Source organism: Cuculus canorus, chromosome 11, assembly GCF_017976375.1.
Source record: "Cuculus canorus isolate bCucCan1 chromosome 11, bCucCan1.pri, whole genome shotgun sequence".
NCBI lineage: Eukaryota > Metazoa > Chordata > Aves > Cuculiformes > Cuculidae > Cuculus > Cuculus canorus.
Genome location: NC_071411.1, coordinates 11,695,159 through 11,707,536, shown reverse-complemented (window position 1 = coordinate 11,707,536; position 12,378 = coordinate 11,695,159). Strand labels below are relative to the sequence as shown.

The 12,378-nt window shown below is 43.8% G+C and overlaps 1 long non-coding RNA gene across 1 annotated transcript in view; it reads right to left on the bottom strand.

Moving 5' to 3' along the window:
- Nucleotides 1-7,199: 7,199 nt before the first annotated feature.
- The window catches only part of LOC128853286 (uncharacterized), an 88,986-nt gene continuing 83,807 nt past the window's right edge, over nt 7,200-12,378 (bottom strand). The window contains exon 4 of the long non-coding RNA XR_008451726.1: nt 7,200-7,318. This is a non-coding gene — a long non-coding RNA (uncharacterized LOC128853286). The remainder of the gene's footprint in view (nt 7,319-12,378) is intronic.

Below are 12,378 nucleotides of genomic sequence, written 5' to 3'. Positions count from 1 at the left end.
GCTCTGGATGTGTTTGTTCTCCATAAACAAAACAGAGGTAACATCACAGCTTCTATCTCTAACGTGCATGGTGGGATGCTGAAATGCAAACAACAAAGTCAATAAGTTAAATAAAATGTTAAGAACTGCAGGAGTTGGAGGGGTCATAGGACACTGCTGGAGCAGCAGCTGCCCAGGGGCCCGTCACAGCAAGCCACAGCTCCGAGGGCTCCTCTTGTTCCCGGTTTCAGCACTGCAGTTCTTCAGCTCTGCTCTTCACATTTATTCCTGGAACACTTATCTAAAAGCAGCACATTCTTTTTGATCGACTTTACCTTATGGAAAAATATCTTCTAAGAATAGCAGCTGTTTTTACAGAATACTTGTATTTATTTAGTAAAATAATTGGAAAAGTGCTCATAGGTTAGGTATAAAGTCATTTCCTAAGGCAGATGTTTTTAAAGTTGGATGATAACAGCCCGAGAACCTGTCAGTCTTCCACAATTTCTACTGAATGTCAAGAACAGCAAAAAAATGAACCATTGTTTTAAATTATTACAGCTGAAAGAACCCATATTTTTGTCATCAGAATCTTAAATTGATGCTGCTTGAGTGCTCCATATGTTCTCTTGCCCTAGATTAACAGATCAGACATATTCTAACTTATCCATTTGGTGTTATATCCGTACAGCAGGCAGGAAGACCCATGCTCCAGCCTGCGACCAGCCCGTCAGCTTCCCCGGCAAAGCTCCCACAAAAATCATAACGGTGCTTTAAGGGGGCAAGAAAGGATGAGCAAGTTTCAGAAGCCTTCGCTCCTCCACGGTATTAACATGGGAAAAATGTTGTGCATGCATTAATTAGCTACAGTTTGCAGCCCTGAACTGCATCAACAGATGGCAACAACCTTGTTTTGAGAAAGAGGAAGAGTGGGGAGCAGGAGAGCCGTGTCCCCAGCGTGCTGGGTCCTACAGCAGCAAGGAGGGACCTAAGGGGTGCTGGGGCAAGGGTGCAAGGACTGTCCCACTGCAAATGCAGTTGGCCAAGAGGTACCCAGCTAAGCAAAGCTCAGGCCTCACCCTAACTCTGTTGTGTACACAATAAAGCTTCTGATACCAACAGGAAATTAATTGCACCCCACATGCTGGAGAACCCCATCAGTCCAATTTTCTCCCCTGTCAGAGAGCAGGAGAGAAACACACATTTTTTTTTTTCTTTATAATTCAACAATTTATAATTCAAAGGCTTGAGGGTGTCTTTAATTACATCCTAAAGCAATGAAAAGGTGGCAGAGTGTTTTGCAAAGATTCTGCTCTTGCTATCAGCCAGGTGGGATGACCTGAAATCCATCTGATTCACTTTGGGAGAAAACTGTTGCTGTTACTGCTCATGCAAATCTTTCACAGACAGCACTGCACCTACTGCCAAGTTTATCAAACAAAAATGCTCACTGTCAAAATGCACACATAAAAGACATACAAGAAATTCTTGTAAAGTATTCCCCATTCCCCGAGCAAAAAAAGCAAAGTCTTGCTTTCGCCAAAGCCATCATAAGCCCTTCTCATGCACTTTTACGAAATCCATTCTCATCCCTGTAATACAAACAAACAGTCTCAAACAGTGCCATGATCAGACAACTTCCAGGGCTCATGGACCTTTCAGCATAAGAGGATGTAGCTCATCTGATTAAATTTGTACGACAGACAGCAGGATGCTCTAATGCAAAGATCAAGGAAGCAATCATGCACCTTTAAATTTCTAGATCCCCTCCAGACATTCAAGCTCATTTCTACTGTCTAAGCATGTTTCCAGTGTTTACACAGGGAGGGGAAAAAAATAAAAAGGCAAAAAAACCCTCCCAAAATTAAAGGTTTGAGATCAGGTGCTGTATGGCAGGCAGCACACAACTCATTTTTATACCAACTTATAGCCACTTGGGTGGTACCTGCTCTTCATAAACTAGTCCAGTTCAACTTTTCTGGCTAACTCTAATTAGATTAGTCACTGATATCAAGACAGCAAATACAATGAGTTTTGCCCAAAGATGTATAATACTCGGTTGAGTATTGATAGGTTACTTTTATTTATGTAGGACATACAGCACTAACATTGACATTTATAATGTGTTTGGAGTATTATACAAACAGAAGGATTTTTGCCTGCTTAGTATTACATATTATGCATCTGTCCTACACTGTGTCAGCTTTCCCTGCCGCTGGATTTTCACAGTGGTAGGAAATAACAGGGATAAAGGGATTAAAAAGCAATGATTTTCTGTAAAGCCTTATAGGACATGTCTGCTATGATCTCAGCTTACTTGCCTCATCTACGCCAGCGAAACACTATTGTAGTAGACAGATTTATGGATTATATGCAGACAAGTGTGTAAAATAAATATTATGTTTATAGCTTCTACACACTTCAAAATATTCTCTGCGATTATAATAGCTTCTGAAGTCTCTTTCCACTGGGGTGATTTGCAGTACAGAAGTTAAAACCAGGGACATCCTTTGGCTTCGGTGCAATCTAAAGGTCATGATTGAAGTATGGTGTTTAGCAATTCCAAATAATTTTATCCCGCCCTCAGACACGCCATGCTTTGTCACAGCTGCCACTTAAGGTCAAATCAAATTTGAGTCATATTTATCATAGTACTGATAGAGCTATAGTTCAAGTTAAGCCATGCAAAATAGAGTTCTCAGACTACTCTCAGTGTTTCCTCCCAGCCTGCAGGGACTACAACCACAGCAGACAAGAGAGGGAAATTTGAAGTCTGCAAATCCTCATATCACAGAAGAGGAACAGTTTAACAGCTTGGCCAAAGCCATGCAGGTTTCCATAACAGACCCAGCAACCAAACCAGTGCCTCCTGAATCAAAACTCTAGAGAAGACTGCAAGGTCATTCTTCCATCATCTTCCTCTCTCTTCGTCACTGCCCCGTTAGCAAACACAGGAGCCTGAGACACCAGCCGTCACTTTGTCTCAGCACAAGGTGGCTGCCTATGACCCTTGGTGCAAGCATCCATCGCTGCTCTCCTGTGAGGGCCAGGAACTGTTGCCCATTTGCATTCACAAAGGAGAAGTTCTCCCTTGTGGAAATAGAAGCAGTACAGCAATGGCAATGGAAATCTACCACCTACACAGGGACAGCAGATTTTCTATGAAACGCTCTTACAGACCTATTTTATTACCTTGTATGCTTTACAGTTCATACCCATGTGCCTTTCCTATGCATCTTTTCCAGAGTAGTGATGCAACCACAGCACCTCTGCCAGCAGCATCTCAGGGGCACTCTTTTCCTTTTGACGTGCAAAGTTGAAAAGCAAGTGATCTCTGCAGGCACCTTGGATTCCTTCACTTTGGAGGAATTTAGTTTAGCCAACATACGCTTAACAAAAAACAACATACCCTCTTTATTCCTACCTTTCTTTCTCCTCTCCTTTTGTCATAAAGAACATATCACCTTACACCATACATGTAATTGGGTATTTTAACATTAAAAACAAATGACATTTGAATTTCTATTAAAAATAGAAATATCACTGTACCTGCTAAAAAACAGAATGCTGCCTGCCTCCCCAACACAAAAAAAGAGCATAATTCATTAATACAGTGTATAGGTTCCAAAATTCCCATTGTACAGTTGACCACGAGTACAAGCTTTTTGTTGCTGATCACTGATTTATCAAGTAAAACGTAGCCTGTAATTTGCAGCAGCTTCAGACTCTTCCCCACACATGGGAAGGATAAAGCAAACCTCCTTTACCTTCACGTTTTCCAAGCAGATTGAGTGTTCAGTCTTACTAAAAAGTGCCAGACAGACACGTGCAGCTTCTCCCTGCAGGGTGTGAAGGCAGCACGGGGCTCAGTCTTCCCCACATACCTTGTACAGACCCTGCTCCTCTGTGCGGCTCCGTTCTGTGGGCACCAGCCAACCAGCCCTAACACCAGCACAACCCTCTGCCCAGTGTGAGCATCAACTAGAAATAATGCCCTTTTGCTGAACAGAAACCTTTGTCCCAGAGCTAAATGGAAAGCAATGCAATAAGAGGCATTTTTCTGGTTTTTTAAATACACCACCATGCAGCAAACATACAGTACAAGATTTTATATCACTACCCACTTGAAAATTAAAGTGTTCCCCTACAGTTTATATACCATGGAGTATTTTCATTTATTTCACACAGAATCAGAACACCCCCCATGCCCCCCTCTGGCTCCAGTAATTGAGATGCTACATTCAGATGTTAATACACAGAAATACCAAACAAAATAAGATCTTCATTTTGGCCAAGTAACATCTTGTTGGGGATTTCTCTCTAACAGAGCAGGTCTTTAGCTCTACAGATGTGTAGTTCTATGACATTACCAGGTCCATGAGTTTCAAAGTTAAATTCACAGTAAGAAGGTTCTCAACAAACAAGTCACAGAAAAAAAAACCCCACTTAAAAAGAAATACTGAATTCTTTGACATGGTCAAAATATTCTCAATAGAAACGGGGGGGGGGGGGGGGGGGGGGGGGGGGATAGAAAAGCAGGAATGGGTTTTAAGCTGGGCATTCCAAAAGCAGTAGCTGAACTAGATCGGAAGAAATTATGTCATTATGTCATTTGGAATAGCAACCAGTTCTGAAATCAACCCAGAAGTTATTTCTGCTGTGGTGGTGCTGCAGACAGACCTGGCTAACCCAAGTCTGTGACATTAACGGGAGCTGGAATGAGCACACGGGTTGCAGGTGTCTGCGTGGGTAAACCACAAGTAACTCAGATTGCATTGCAGTAACCAGAATAAAAGAAACACATCAGCCCTGCGTCTATTTCCAGCACGGGCAATATTAGTCCTTCAATACCTCAGCTACTTGTCTGGGTTTCAATCACAGTGCCCCTCTGTCCAGTCCCCTGAGCCTGGTCACTACCACTCCCTCTTTAGAAAAGACAGTCACCTGCAGTTGTAGCAGTATTGCTGGCCATGACAGATCATCAGGGTGCTCCCCTTACGCACCCCACCTCTGCTGTTTATAAAATCTAAGGTAGCTCTTCATTTTGGCACTTCTGCAGAGTGCCATAATAGTTTTTTTCTATGTAAGTCCTTCTATAATCATTTTATTATCCTATTAAATGAGAATTGCATCTCAAACATGCTTGAGACTGCATAAAGTGAAATGAGGACCTATTCAGGTCCTGGAGTTAGATGATGAGATTCCAAACTTTGTCTCAGAGACAGAGACAACTACTTCACATCCTGTTCACAAGGAATTGCAAACTCAGCTCTAAGTCCGGAGCTAAGCCTACCTCTCTGAGACCTGCACACTCAGCCCCGTCAGTACATGACCTCTACACCAGGACAGTGAAGAAGAGCAGGTTTTTAAGTGACTGAATACAGTGAATCACTTCTTGTATCACAAGATGCAAAGAAATGTTTTCACGGATGTTCATCCATTAGCGCACCACAGGAGTCCATTGGACAGTGGTTTTGTGCTCTGCGTGTTATCACTCTTACTCTAGGAGTAAATAAAAATTATATGCTTGCAATGAAACACTTCAATTGTCTTTATGGCGCTCCGGCTTTCCAAGAAGCTTTGCGGGGTTCCTAGCAAAATGATGAAATGAGATTAGAGGCCCTCCTCATGAAACATTTACATGACAGATCATTTGGGAAAAGATACATCAACCAAAAAGAAAAGCTTCACAATTAATAATACATAGACAAGCAAGACGAAATAGTGTGTGAAATGTCTGACCTGCTTTAAAAACACTGCCTGGTGTCACTTTAGCTCCTTATTGTAGAATTCCCTACATAAAGACATCCAGATGTTCTCATCTGCCTACACATAAACAACCATCAATAAAAGGAGGGGTGAACCACAATAATCCTTGCTACTGAAGAGCTGGTCTGTTTCTCATGAAAAAAACTGCAATTCCAATCAGCAGGTAGAAGGATCCTCCTAGGATAAAACAAAGACTTAAATTCTCAGGTTTTGTATAGCAGCACCATGGTGACTGGTGCGATTGCTGTTCACACTGAGCTGCTTTTTGTAGTCAGTTTGCACGTGATTGTATCCACACTATTGCACCTGCAATCACTTACACCATTTGTGCATGCAATTATTATATCCGCCTGCATAATTGGAAATGCATTATGCAAATAACCAGTTATTGATGTAATTGGTCATTGGCTTACACAGTTTCTCACTGGTAATTTGCATGTGCAGTGTGGGTACCTTTCTGAATAAATCCAGCAGACTCATGCAATTTTGAAAATAAATGCACAGCATCTGCAACACAGGGTGAAAAGAAATCCTAGAAGACCTTCATCTTGCTAACACAAAGTGTCATCTAAGCCAAGAAACCTGTTGGCACAAAATGCAAACTGTAATACCTCTTTCTCTACTTAACTCACAAGTCTTCAGCAATAATCGTATTTCTCTTCCAAAAAATTCCAACTAAATGCTGCCTATGTTTATGGATTTATTTCAGTCTCATATGGATCAGGAGCTGCTACCGCTGGGACACAGGGCAACAGATTTCCACCTGTCCAGTAGGAATTGTCTTTTCTTTTTGGTGGTGCCTCTTCTACCTGTCATCCTCACTTGTTATCACCTTCCAGTTTATAGAAAGGCACATTAGAACCCCACAGCATAGTTCAGGGTAATGGATTATGCATAGACTCAGGACGTTAAGCAGCTTAATGGTAGGATGTCTGCTTCAGAGAAAAAACAGCAGTGACATGCATGACAGGTCACCAAGAGCTGTATTGTTTTATTACTATTCAGCATAAGTTATTCAGACCCTTTTAAAGGCCTGGTCCCCCAAATGCCAGGCACTGTACAGATACAAAGCAGCAGAGGGGTCTCTGTCCCAGAGCTGCCAATGCAAACACTTATGAGGCAGTAAACAGGGGGAAGTGAACATGGTAACGACAGCAAACATCATACTCATTTCACAACACATTGGAGATGAAGATGAACCAGGAAAGCACCTGAATGCAAAGAGAATGGAGGAATAAGAGGACGAAGCCAGTGGGCGCAGTAGGAGGAATGATGAGAACAAAGAGGCAATCACAAAGGACAATGTTCAGCCCAAACAGTTGGAAATATTATATTTTCCAACTGGGACCTTTTATGGACGCTTGAGCAGGACTGTTTAGGAGAGTATTCATTTCTGCCTGAATACAGCTGAAGGGGAAATATTTGCAGAGATTGTACCTCGAGCAGTTCATGGCAGATGACACAGAGGGCAAAATCCACTCCCCTTCTCCTTCGGTGCAAGCTCTCCCCATAGTCCAAGAGGAGATGCAGCAGCTACTCCAGGAGCCGTTGTTACCTTACAGATACGAGGCTGGGGAGAAAAAAAAAAAACTTGCACTACTCTCTATTGCAAAAAAATATTCATTTGTAGTCTGTAGGCATGAAAGATTTTTTAATTTCCATCTCAACATTATTCTCATTCCCAATGTTTTAATGTTGTGAAAACTGCCTAGAAACCAAGACACCAGCTTAAGATTGTAAAATTTTAATGCTTACTATATTTTGCCTCTTTTTTTGTTCAGACGTAGGTTTTAGGTCCATCAGGTTTATGCCTTTCAAGCTTTTCTAAGCAATCAGAAGGAATGAAACTTTTTCTTTTTTAAATGAAGCTGGCGTTTTCTTAGTAAATATCATTCTAGAAGCTTGAATTTTCAGATAGACATGAACTACCAGTCAATACCCCTACAAAACTACAAAGTTTTGCAGCACTCCCAAAATATTGATCCTGTCAGGCAGCCTGATGAGATGGTCAGTGCCTCACCATCCCAAACCTGCCTCATGGCCACACAACCACACACTGCAGGAGATGAACTGTGCACACTTTGGGACTGCACAGTCCCACATGGCCTCTACAAATTCTGCCTTGCTTCTCTACACAAGGTAAGTTTCCCAGCTGCACTGCGAGAAAAACCTTGGATGTCAAAGATGGGAATTAAGATTCAACTGTAATGAACAACCCCTGTAACCAGACAAGTTTCACCAGATCCAGTACTGGAGCTTAGCATACAGCTTGTGTGGCATTAGGGTAATTGCACCCGATACACTCCTCATCCCAGGTGCTCTTCCAAACCAGGCAACTTGGTGGATGTTTTGCTTTGGCCAAAATCCGGACACAGCTGTATGTCCCTGGCACTGAAGAGCTGCTCTTTGCTAGGTTGCACCTCAGCTCCCTGGCTTCATCTAACATCCTGCAGCCAAGTACCAGAAGTTAAAGAGGTAAAAGCACAGAACAGAGTTCTGTGCAGGATGGACAGTTCTGTGCAGAATGGCTGCTCCACACTGAGCCAGGGGGACTGTTCACCATAGCCATAATGGCTTTTCAGCACTTTAAATCCACCTACAGAGCTTGTCTTGCTTAGGAAAGAAAACTGAGTATTTCAGAGAACATAACTCTCCAAGACATAATTTCCCTTCAACTTCTCATCACGCTAACCTCCATCTCTTCGCCCTCATACACTGCAGTCGCTGTCAGCCACTCCAGGGCTCAGCCTTGCATCTGCACTGCAGATCTCTGCCCTTGCCACCAAACTGCATCTCCTCAACTCTGTCCTGCACCGAACAACGAAGCAACCCCAGCCCTTTGATTCTTCCCACAGATGGGGGACTTTGAATCTCCTGTCCAACAAAGGAAGGTTTCTCTTGTGTGGTGCCAATGACTTTCAAGATCTTGGTCAGCAGTGCTAGGCTGGTGTGTGGGGCGATGCAGGCAGAGAGGGCTGGCAGCTTGGCAGCCTGGCAGCTGCTGCGCTGTGCGTGCCAGCCACCAGCGCTGTGAGAGCTGAACTCTCTGCACAGTGCTCACCTCTCTCCTTCACTCCCTGGGCGCAGCACTCTTGTCCCTGCCCCACAGAGGAGATGCAGTGTGGGGTGATGCTTGCGCCCAGAGCCCTGGGGAAAGGGTCCATAATGGCTCTATAGCCTCTGAGCACAAGCATGCAGCAGCCATTCCTGCATGCTTTGGAGTTCAGAGGTGCAAGTTCTCATTTGAAAGCTTATCTGTGATTATTTCACAAGTTTCTCATGAACTTGGCAGAGACAGGGGCCTGTTCTGCATGTAATTTAAAATAGTGAAAGCCTGGAATGGAGACAGTGTTGCCTGCAATGGCAGACAAGCGTTAGCTGCTCATGAAAATTAAATATGGAAAACACTCATCCTCTAGCAAACCTCTTACAAAACTATGTCACTCTTCTGCTGTGTCTATACTGCACGGGTCCAGCAGCTCTCCTAAAATCCCAAACAAGCCCCATAATCAATGATGCTGTTGACATGTGTGAAAAACAAAGCACAGAGCATTCCCTCAAAACTCTAATGTCTGTTAAAAGGTCAGGACGGACACAGCTGCATTGGGGTTGCTGATCCTTTCTTTTTCTGTGTGGTAAAACAAATACTTGCAGAGAAGAGCATGACGATTGCATGTAACTAATACCATATGAAAGGATGGACGTGCTCCGCTGAGAAAGTGAAAATAAATTCCCTACCCTGAAACAGAGAAGAACTGAAGCCATGCACAGCACAGCAGATTTTCCTAGAAGCATCCGCTATCGCATTACTTCCACATCAGGAATAAGTGATAGATGGGAAAAGTAACATCCGGACTGATGAGAACTGACTCTGTGGAAGGAAAAGCAGTTTTTTGGATGACATTGATGAGTTCATTCTGAAAATTCAATTTCCTTAAATATGAAAAACTTCTCTTTTAATGCTACCCAAATGACCTTTTGGACCTTCAGAAAATATTCACTGAGGAAATCCAAAGCATTAACTAGAGACCATATTTCCTATATACCTAATTTACTGTTAACTCATATTAAGAGTCTTCCTTGCTATAAATTGTTAAACCAACTTTTTAAAGTCATTTCCTAAGAAGGTATAAACCTCAGTACATCCCTGGAGGAGGCACTGAGCTCAGCCTGCCCTGGACGCCAGCACCTTTTCATCCAGGCTGGGCTCAGCAAACTCTGCCTACATGATTGCAACAGCTTTGTGCAGGGCATAAGGGTGAAAATGATCCCATGTACTTGCGGGCTGCTTGCTTTATTGGGTTGTTTGTCACTAAATGCATTAGGGATGCCTGTTGAGGTATGCAGAATTCCCATTATCTTACGTTAATAAAAGGCACGAGGGACAAGGCAGCATAGCATCCTCCCCATCACAGCTTTTCTTTGTGTTGGTTAAGTGAATAATAAAAAAAATAGGAAATAAAGATTTAAAGGTATGAAGAAAAGCTGACTTTCATACCTCTGCCAAAACTTCAGCTGGCCCTTGGCATTGAGTCATGCCAGAAACTCCTTGTCTAACACAGACTGATTGTTCTTAAGATCTGCCATGAGGCTTCAGACAGAGGACACGCACTTGGAGCATCCTTATTTCTGTGGATATGTGTGACCTACTGCGATACCCGAGGGAAGCCTCTGAAAGCAGCACTGACAGTGGCATTTCACTGGAGAGAGGGCACCCTGCCCAGCTGCAGAAACCTCCCCCAGCACACGGGGAACTCGGCCAGTAAAGCAGGTAAAGACCAGAGTCAGAATGAGAAAATGTAGGGAAATGTGCAAGCCAATAATTCCAGACTAAGATAACCAAAAAAAAAAAAAAGAAAGAAGACAGAAACCCAGGAGTGAATTGGAAGCTGAACATATCCAAAGTCTTACATTGACAGCTTTAAATCCTTCAACTTTAGCCTCAAATGACTTTTAAGGCTGAAGTCGTAACCTATTTTTCTCCTAGCTAATTCATCAATCTCCTATTCAAGCAGCCATAGAGGATACAGGAATGTAATTTCAGTGAGTAATGCTGCTTTACTTACCTATAAGAAAATTTCCCCTATCTTTAAATGCCTCAAGTGGCAATGCCCTGTGCTTAGCCTCAGGGCACAGCGAGCGATGGTAGTGCAGCAGTCAGTACTGCACGCAGCGCTGCATGTCTCCATGAAGAAAAAAACAGAAGAACAAATGATTGAATCCCGGAAGGGCACTCCCACACACAGTACTTTGCCATTACACCTGGTGATTCTGCTCCTCTGCCCTGCTCTTGTGAGACCTCACCTGGAGTACTGCACGCAGTTCGGGAGTCCTCAGCACAAGAAGAACATGGAGCTGTTAGAGCAAGTCCAGAGGAGACCACGAAGGTGATCCAAATGCTGGAACACATCCCACCCATACAAGAATAGGGTGAGACCTAGGTTTATTTGACCTAGAGAAGACTCCAAGAAGACTTTATAGCAGGCTTCCAGTACTTAATGGTGGCCTACAGGAAAGATGGGGAGGGGCTACTTATCAGGGAGTACAGGGATAGGATGAGTGGTAACAGTTTTCAGCTGAAAGAGGGGAGATTTAGATTAGATATGAGGAAGAAATATTTTACTGTGAGGGTGGTGAGGTGTTGGCACATGTCCAGAGAAGCCGTGGATGCTCCATCCCTGGAGGTGTTCAAGGCCAGGTTGGATGGGGTAGCTTGGTCTGTAGGAGGTGTCCCTGCCCATGTCAGGAGGGTTGGAACTGGATAACCTTTAAGGTCCCTTCCAACCCAAACCATGCGATGATTCTATGATCCTTTGTGTCATTTTTAATGAAGTCTGTAAAAACATTCAAAACGGGACTCGGCAGCGTTGCTCACTGAAATTCCATTTCTGTATCCTCTATGGCTGCTAGAATAAGAGACTGATGAATTAGCTAGGAGAAAAACAGGTTACGACTTCAGCCCTAACAGCCATTTGAGGCTGAAGTTGAAGGATTTAAAGCTGTCCATGTAAGCCTTTGGATATGTTCAGCTTCCAATTCACTCCTGGCTTTCTGTCTTGTCTCTTTTTTCAGTTATCTTAGTCTGTTTTCAGTTATCTTACTCACTGGGCAGCGTACCCTGACGGGTCCACACTCTGACTTAGGATACAACATTACACATAATGACGGTGACATTAGGAAGAAGTTCCTCACGATGAGGGTGGTGAGACACCGGCACAGGCTGCCCGGGTAAGCTGTGGCTGCCCCATCCATGGAGGTGTTCAAGGTCAGGCTGGATGGGGCCTTGACCAGCCTGGTCTGGTGGGAGGTGTCCCTGCCCGTGGCAAAGGGGTTGGAACTGGATGATCTTCAAGGTCTCTTCCAACCACTCTACACCTCTGTGATCTTTCTTCATTAGACCTGCCAGTGACACCGCATAAACAACTTTCGACAGCAGCTGGAACTGGGGAGGGGGGTGGTTGCGAAAGCCAATCCTTTTTTCCACAAGCTGTTAACTCTGAAACCTCACAATGACTTCACCAAAGACACAAAACCCCCCACCGAGGAGCGCACCCCCCCGCCCCGCCCCCTTCTTAAAGGCTGCATAGCGGGACGGGAACGGGAGTGGGCGGGGCCGTTCGAGTAGGCGGG